Source organism: Leptodactylus fuscus, unplaced genomic scaffold (genome assembly GCF_031893055.1).
Source record: "Leptodactylus fuscus isolate aLepFus1 unplaced genomic scaffold, aLepFus1.hap2 HAP2_SCAFFOLD_70, whole genome shotgun sequence".
Lineage (NCBI taxonomy): Eukaryota > Metazoa > Chordata > Amphibia > Anura > Leptodactylidae > Leptodactylus > Leptodactylus fuscus.
In genome coordinates, this window is record NW_027440735.1 from 435,010 (window position 1) to 444,150 (window position 9,141).

The window sequence follows — 9,141 nt, forward strand, 5'->3', positions numbered from 1 at the left end:
TTTATGTAGCAATGCATGGAAAGGGTTAATTAGACATATCTATTCAGTATAGGAGAGTAGCACAGATGGGGTTATGTAACAACACACGTACAGGAGGAGGCATTAAAAGGGTTAATTAGAGCGGGGTTATGTATCAATGCATGGAAAGGGTTAGGTAGCAATGTGCATAAAGGACAAAGCACGTAAGGGGTTAAATAGCCATGCCCAAGCAGTATAAGACACTGGCACAGATTTGTTTAAGTAGCAATGCCCATATAGACGCTGGCACAAGACAGAAGGCAGGGATGGAATGGGTTTAATTAGCCATGCCCCTATGGAATTGGGCACTGGCACAGAAGGGATTATGTTGCGATACAGGTAGAGAAGAGCAGATGATATGCTGCCCTGTACACACGGGAGACTGGCATGGAAGGGGCTGATCAGTAATACCCCTATAGTTCAGGACACTGGCACAGATCTAGTAATATATGGCTTTGTAAAAAACAAAACAGAAGAATCTGCAGCAAAATAAGCAGCTTTTCTGTAACTTGTGGCCTCGGCCTACGTAGGTTTTCCACCTATTACAAATTTTGGGTTGAATTCTGGCAAGTCTTCTGCTAGTTGCCTGGCCATGGCTCCGTGACACGCTTCTGTAAGAATTAGCAGGTAATTGAGGAAAGGTCAGTGGTCAGTTGTGGCCAGCTGCAGGAATGTGGTGGGCGCAGTTCGAGGGCCGCTCTATTTAGATCTCTCCTCGCAGAGGATCCCTGGATTTAACCACTCCCAGTATCCATGGCGACTGAAGACAAAGTCTGACAAGAAGTGGCTTGTTGTACAGTTCCCTGGGAAAACATTAGCAAGCGCTTTCCTCCTCCCTCCATGGTCCCTGAGGCCTAGTCACAGCACATGTCCTGTCATCTACACATGTACACAGCCATTTATAGATGGGCCAGATAGAGATCAGTGCCCTCAGGAACCTGAACAATTACATTACATGGGAGGTCACGGCCAGATGCGAGTTGCCCAGGCAGGCCGAAACCACTTCACAATTCTACCATTAACATAGATACAACATTTGGGCATTCCTATGACCAGCTGCCAGACACTTGGCCCAAAAAAATCAAACATGACTGATAATTGCTTTCTTCTGGCAGCCACATCTTATAGTAAAGCCCCATGACATGGGCTGAGTATTAGCGTGTAACACTTACCATGTGCTATCTATAATACTGGTGTCTTCTTATATTGTAGAGCGGCCTTTGGGCCCTCTCAGGCTCTAGGGCCTGGTCCTATATACGACCTGTGCACCTCCTATAGCTACGCCCCTGACTGGGGCCCTAAACAGGCTAATGCACACTTCTACATGTTGGCAGCGCACCCACTATTTTCACTGAAGCGTGCGCTGCCAATACCATTGTATCCACATAGATGGCTAGATCAGATGAACCTTCTCTTGTCTGCCAGCTGATCGGGTACCTGTGTACTTGCGCTGATCATCAGGTGAACAAGCGTTCAGGAGTGTCGGCCAGAGTAATAGGGCCCGCAGGGTGTGTTTACACCTTCAGGTATTCAGATACAGTTTTTGAAGCCAATACCAGGCAAGTTTGATAGAGGGAGTGATAATATAAAAGATAGACGCTAGCTCTCCATATTTATTTATACTCCACTCCTGGTTTTGGCTTCAAAAACTGTGTCTGAAAGCCTAAACGTGTAACACACCCTGCGTGGGCTCTACCGGTAGTAATAAAATGGGTGTGAGCGGATAAACTTGGTAAGCACAGGTTTTATAAACCTGCTCTGAGTTGGCAAAATTGGTAAAATACTGTTTACGCTAGGTTCATACCAGTGTCAGATAGGTAGATATATATATATATACACTATAACAGTCGTCACATATGGAGTCCAACAGACCCCATTAACTATAATGGGATCTGACAGGTGTCCAATTTATAAAACCGAAACTGCCAAACAAAGATAGCCAGTAGAGATGAGCGAACACTGTTCGGATCAGCCGATCCGAACAGCACGCACCCATAGAAATGAATGGAAGCACCTGTGACGCCGCCGGCAAAGTCAGGGTCACAGGTGCTTCCATTCATTTCTATGGGTGCGTGCTGTTCGGATCGGCTGATCCGAACAGTGTTCGCTCATCTCTGATAGCCGGTGATCGGACAGAGCAGACACGACTAGCGTGGTGGGGGGAGATTTACTTTACTGTTCACATAAGTTTTCTGTTGGCACATGGCTATTTGCACCAAAAATGTGCTGCTGTTTCCGTTTTTCCAACCGGATGGACATTTTTACTATAACGCACACCAGAAAACATGCGGCAATTATAATTCAATGGCCGGGATAGATTTCAATTCTAGGGGGACACATGGTGGCTCAGTGGTTAGCACTGCAGCCTTGCAGCGCTGGCGTTCTGGTGTTCAAATACCGCCAAGGGCAAAAAACCATTTGCAAGGAGTTTGTATGTTCTCCCCGTGTTTGCATGGATTTCCATCCCATATTCCAAAAAAAGACATACTGATAGGGAAAAAAGAAAAAAAAAATTCAATTCCAGCACATGGGACCTCCTGTGGTCATTGAGTGGTCTCTTAGTAATTCTGGCACACCTGCCACCAGTGCTCACAATATTACAACTGGCTCCTCCATGTGTCGATTTCAATGTGTAACGCGCGTAAAATTGGCACAGATTGAAGTCTATGGGATTGTGTTTTACAGCGGTCACTTTGACATACGTTTACGTGTCTGAATGAGCGGTGCGTAAACTCCGTGTGAGGGCTCCCTTACATAGAAAGCCATTCCTTTGAATGTGCTGCTGTGTAAATGACTACAGCCTACCCTGGCCAGGCCTTGAGTGGTCAATAGCGAGCAGTTGATTGATTTTTCCCATCAGGATGAAGGCATAACTTGCAGACTTCTAGGGCAAAGCCGACTGCGCATGCCCGCTGGCCACAAGAAAATGGCCCCTTACAATACTGTGTAAGCGGCCATTTTCTTGTGGCTGGCGGGCATGCACAGACGGCTTTGCCCAGGGCCCAAGGCCTAGAAATCTGAGGGCTGTGCCGGAAGAAGACGCTTGAAGAGGACGCTGCTGAAGAAGATGGAGGCGGCGCTGGAGAGAGTTCTCTTTCAGCATTGGGGATGCCCTCATTGCTGTTTGAGTGCTGGGGCCCGCCCCCAGTGCTGCGAAAGAACTCATTTGCATACAAAAAAAAACGGGATTTCAAGCGAACGGTGGCGCGGAGAAGACAACGAAAGGTAGGAGAAGAATAGCCTTTCTTAAGGCTATTCCGATGTGTTAATGAGAAAAAAAGTGTTTCAATGATAGGATCCCTTTAAGTAATGTTATTTTTACAACTCTCTTATATATTGCTGTGCAAAACCCAGTATGAGGACATTTCTAAAATTAGCTTGTGTGATTTTTTTTCTTCTTCTCTGTAATATGATCCTGGATTTCTGAGAGCAGGAAAGGTATAAATAAGCTGGGAATTGAAGCCCGGCTAAATCCAGCAAACATAAAGATATTCTTGTCACATATGCAGCCTGTACATACGTGTTTTGATGGCCGTGCTGTGGCTTGTATTGACCTCCGGCCCTACGGTTTATTTATAGACTAGAAATCCCTTACTGGTATAGCTATTGTTTATTGAGTTGCTGCTTATCATACGGAAAAGGCAAAATGAGGACAGAGGAATCCATAGCGAACTCCGGGCGGGGACTCTCAGAGGGCAGCCGAATGATTCTCATTACCAGTGTTACATTTTACATGGTGTAATGGAAACTAAGCAACAATCTAATAATCCATCAGACAGATTAGCGGATTGATATACCCCTCCCCCCTTTGAAATTTAAAGGATATCTCTATTTAATCTAGAAAGGCAGTGAAATGTCAGGGGATGAATAATTCAATTGCCATGTGACATTTACTGTTACTAGAAAGCTGCTAAAACAATTACTGCTGCTTTGGTAACAGATGTCTGCCCCAGTCATAGGTTATTGTTTCCTCCCATTGATCATATGAGGAAACAGTAGTCAGAAACATAAACTGGTGATAGTTAGACTTGTTTAGGCGGATAGCACAGATTTTAATGGAATTCGCTGACAATCTAATGCAGTGGTGGTCTGCTGACCACATAAGGGATGCACATGACCCTGGGCTGCTTTCCCTTTGGCATTCCCTGTACAGTGTCTATAGTGCACTATGCAACAGGAGAGACAAATAGGCATGTGAGGGCACTCAAAATTAGGATACGTTCATGTTTGTATCTTCTCTACGTTCCCTACTTTATCCCTTTGAGGAAAAACAACTTAAGACTAAGGCCTCACGGGCTGTAATCACAGCGCTAAAGCGCTGCGGAAAGAACTGCTGCGTGATCCATTGCGGTTCTTTCCGCAGCCCTTTTAAGAGAAAATTCACTGAGTTTTCCTCTGCAGACTTTCTCTTAACATTATATCTACAAGCCGCCGGTGTTTCCGTAGTTATAATTGACATGCTGCAATTTACAAAGCCGCAACGTATGCCGCACAGCACGTATGCCGGCACCCATAGAAATCAATGGAATCTGGTTTTTACGCGCTCATTCTGAACGAGTTTTACATTCAGAATGAGCGGAGCGTAACTCCATGTGCAGCTCCCTTAGATGTCTTCTCCACCCCGTCGTTCGGTTAAAAATCTGTTTTTCGTCCGAATGCAAATGAGTTCTCTCGCAGCACTGGGGGCGGGCCCCAGTGCTCAAACAGCACTAGGGGCGTCCCCAATGCTGCAAGAGAACTCTCACCAGCGCCGCCTCCATCTTCGTCAGCAACAGCCTCTTCATCTTCTTCCGGTGCTGGGGGTCTGCCACTGGCAGAGCCGAGTGCACATGCCGGCGGCCATTTTTTTGTCGCCGCTTACGCGAGCATGCGCAGTACACTCCTGTAGTTGTATGGAGTACAGAGCGTACAGCGCATGCTCGCGTAAGCGGACACAAAAAAATGGCCGCCGGCATGTGCACTCAGATCTGCCTGTGGCCCAATGACAGAGCCGACTGCACAGACATACAGGTGTGACCCCCAGCACCTGAAGATGAAGAGGCCGTTGCTGACGAAGATGGAGGTTGCGCTGGATAGAGTTCTCTCGCAGCATTGGGGACGGGCCCCTGCGCTCAAACAGCACTGGGGGCGTCCCCAATGTTGCGAGAGAACTCTCTCCAGCGCCGCCTCCATCTTCGTCAGCAACGGCCTCTTCATCTTGTCAACTAGAAAAAAACAAACCCATGGATTTATATGGAGGGGGAGGAGACAAAATTAAAAAACACAGTAGATAGGTGGTGATTCAGATTGTCACAGTCTTCAGCATCATCTCACAACCTAGCAGAGCAGCATATCCATTTTGTTGCTGCTAAAGCCATTCCACGAGCACTGACACCATGTGAGGTTGAAGAATTGTCAGCTATGAATCCAGAAATTCCACAGTTGAGAAAGTATATAAGGCTAGAGACATGGAGTAATTGTTGTGACACAGCCTATCGCAGAACTAAACATGATCTGGGTATAGCAGGACAAGTAAATCAAATCCTGATACCTAAGGTTATGTTCACACGGAGGAATTCTGCCCTGAATCTGCCTCCCATTGTTTTCAGAGGGAGGCAGAGATCAAAGCAGGACATTGAAAAAATAAGCGTCCTGCCCTGTCTTCCTATGGATTCCTGGGTTCATTCAGCGGCAGAACCTGCGTTGCGAGGCTGATTAGACCCATTCATATGAGCCTAGCCAGTGAGGGAAAGTAGTAGGGGCGGAAGGAAAGAGAAAACTACAAAAACAAACTCTGCACTTAGTCCGTGAGGGACATCAAGGTATTGTGTGCACCAAACAATGGCTACGTGAGAAATTTTGGTGGCCAGAAATTGTTTTATCCAGTGGGCCGTGGGAAGAGCTGGCTATTGATCTTGTGGTATTCCATCCAGAGTAGTTGTGGATTATTATTCATGGTGGCTAGGTCGGAATTAAGCAACATCAATAGCACTTAAGAGGCTGGAATATATCTTTGTTTTTTATAGCTTGAGTTGGCTATGTTCACATCTTCGTTGGAGTCTCTGTTCGTCACAGTCTCTGCCTAAATTCTTGACTTGGGGGTGTTAGGGGTCCTGAACATCTTAAAAAATTTAAGGAAATTGATGAGTCAAGAAAGATTGGGGAGAGTAATATGCAAACCTCATGAGTCTGTACCTCTTGTACTAAAGGAATGAAGAGTCACTCAAGTGGTTCTGGAGGATTTAGATGGAAACACAAATACTGTATGTGGAACTCATCTTTCGTAAAGAAAGTTGTTTGTTGAGCCACAAAGTTAAGTACTGGAGAATGGGGCCAGAAGAAAGTAGCCATGGTCTTCCTGGTAAGCTAGACATCAATCCACAACTGTCCATATCAGAACCACAAAGGGTAAAGCGAGCAACAAAACTGCGTAACTTACAGGGAGTCTGTCACTAGAACCCAGCATATCACCCTAGACATCATTAAAGGAGGTGCAGGGAACGTGGCGATTTTTGGTCATGCACTAGGAATCGAGGCCAAAGTTTATCCCTAGCCTTAGCCAGTGTCCTGGGTGTGGCTTAGTGAGTGCACTGACCTAGCTGGAAAATAAGGCTTGGGCTACATGGTGATTGTGGCCGTGACTCCCATAGGGTTTGTGTGAGCTATTGGGTGATGGAACCCCAATGGACCCCTTTGTGGTGCTACTCAGGCAGCCACTGTGTGTTCCTCTAAAATCTCTGAAATGTGGTGGTTTTGCTGCAGCAGACCTGCTGGAATTGCTAAATGTCTTCTGTAGCTGTCAAAATTGACATTCCATTGCATTGCAGAGAATGGAATCCATGGTTGAGAGCTGAGGCTATATTGACACGTTGTGTCAATACAACAGTTGTGGTTATAGCTTCAGCATGTGGACAAAACTGGTAGAAATCTTATCAATAGTGCTGTTACTATAGACTGAGTTTGCAGCATAACAGTATTATAGCCCCTTATGCCCCCCACGTACAGTTTAAGGGCCTACTTTTGTCTTCTTCTACCCTCCCACACAGTATAATGGCCCCCTTTTTCCCCCATACAGAATATAATGGCTACCTTGTGCCCCCCGACAATATATGCCCCCCTTATTGCCTAACACAGCAAAGTGACCCCTTTTGCACCCCTATACAGTATAATGACCCCCTTATGCCTCCACACAATATAATCACCCCCTTATGTCTCCACACAGTATAATGGTCCACTATTTCCCACCACGTACAGTATAATGGCCCCCTGGAGAGCCACTGTAAGAAGTATTTTAATGCGTAGGGGACAAAATGAGGGAGAATTATATTGGGTGGGACCACAGTAAGGGGGATTATAGTGTTTGCCACAATAAGAGAACAATATACTATGTGTGGCCACAATAAGGCTGATCATAATGTGAAGGCCATATTGAGAGATTGTTATACAATGCATACCTCTCAACCGTCCTGGGCTCCTAGATTCCAGGTCCGGTCCCGCTGTCCCGGTCAGCAGTATGTCCCGATATCAACTCATCTGCTTCTACTCTGGACGCAGATGAGTTAAAGGGGTTGTCCCGTCACAAGGATCCTATCTATAATGCTTGTAAATGTGAATGTAAGACTTTTCCTAAATACACTGCTTCAGCAAAACTGCTTTGTTTGGCCACTATCTCACTTTATTCATTTTTTTGTGGCCACAGCCCTGACCTGAGTCAAGTGATGTGTCTGCCTGCTCTCAGGGGGGAGGGAGGAGGAGCTAAGTACACGGGAGCGAGCCTGGAGGGGGGGGGGGGGGTAGTTTACCCTTTGGGGGACAGGTGAAGCCAGCAACATCGCTATGCTTCTGCCCTGCATGAAGACAGCAGCGGCAGAAGCGATGCTGCTATTCCGGGGCAGGGGGGCGGAGGAGCGGAATAACAGCATCGCTTCTGCCGCTGCTATCTTCATGCAGGGCAGGCACATAGCGATGTTGCTGGCTTCACCTATGCCGGCATCTAACTCCCCGGCAGCCGCTGTAATAGGCGGATGCTGGGGACTGTTAGACGCTGGCACAGGCACATCGCTATGCTTCTGCCCTGCATGAAGCCAGCAGCGGCAGAAGTGATGCTGTTCCGCTCCGGGGTCACATATGCAAAGCCAAGCGGCGAGATGCCGCCGGCCCTGCGTGCAAGCTCATACACCAGTCTACCCTTCACAATGCTAATACAGACCCGCAGGGTGTCGGGTCTGTATTCGCATTGTGAAGGCTAGACTAGTGTATGAGCGTGCACGCAGGGCCGGCGGCATCTCGCCGCTTGGCTTTGCATATGTGACCCCGCCCACCAATGACGAGACAAAGCCGGAAGACAGAAGATTTTAGAGGAACGAAGGCGGGTAAGTATGCGACGTGGGACAACCCCTTTAAATACAATGATGAAGCAGGAGCCATCCGCAGACAGCTTTTGCTTCACCATTGTGTGTGAAGCACATCCTTGGGTGCTGCGATCCCGGGAGCTGTAGGCGCAATGTGATGACGTCAGTCTCATCGCGCCTGCAGCTCCCTGAACACTCCAAGGGAACATACTTCTACAAAGTAACAGGGCAGTGAGGAGAGGTGAGTATCAGTGTTTTATTATGTTAAACTATGGGGGCAAATGGATGGGGGAGATTAAGTTGGGGACAGACTAAGGGAGAACATTAAACTGAGGGCAGATAAAGGGAGACATTAAACTGGGGGCAGATTGAGGGGGGCATTAAACTGGGGAAGATGAAGAGGGAACACTAAACTGGGGGCAGGTGGATGGGGGGCATTACATTGGGAGGAGATGCAGTGGAATATTTAACGGGGGTGGTGGTGGCAGATGGAGAGTGACAATAAACTGTGGGGAGGGGGGTACAGATAGAAGGGGACGTTAAACAGTAGGGGTCGCTGGAGGGTGCATTAAATTTGGGGCAAGTTGTTAGAGGATATTAAACTGTGGGAGAGAAGCTGGAGGAACATGTCTGCCTACAGTTGCCCCCAGTTTAATGCCACCTTCTAGCTACCCCCACAGTTTAATGTCCCCCTCTAGGTTCCACCAGTGTAAACTAGGGCACCAGGAGAGGGACTTCATACTGTGGGGCAATTGGAGGGAACATTGGAGCTAAATTTGCCACTGATTTTATC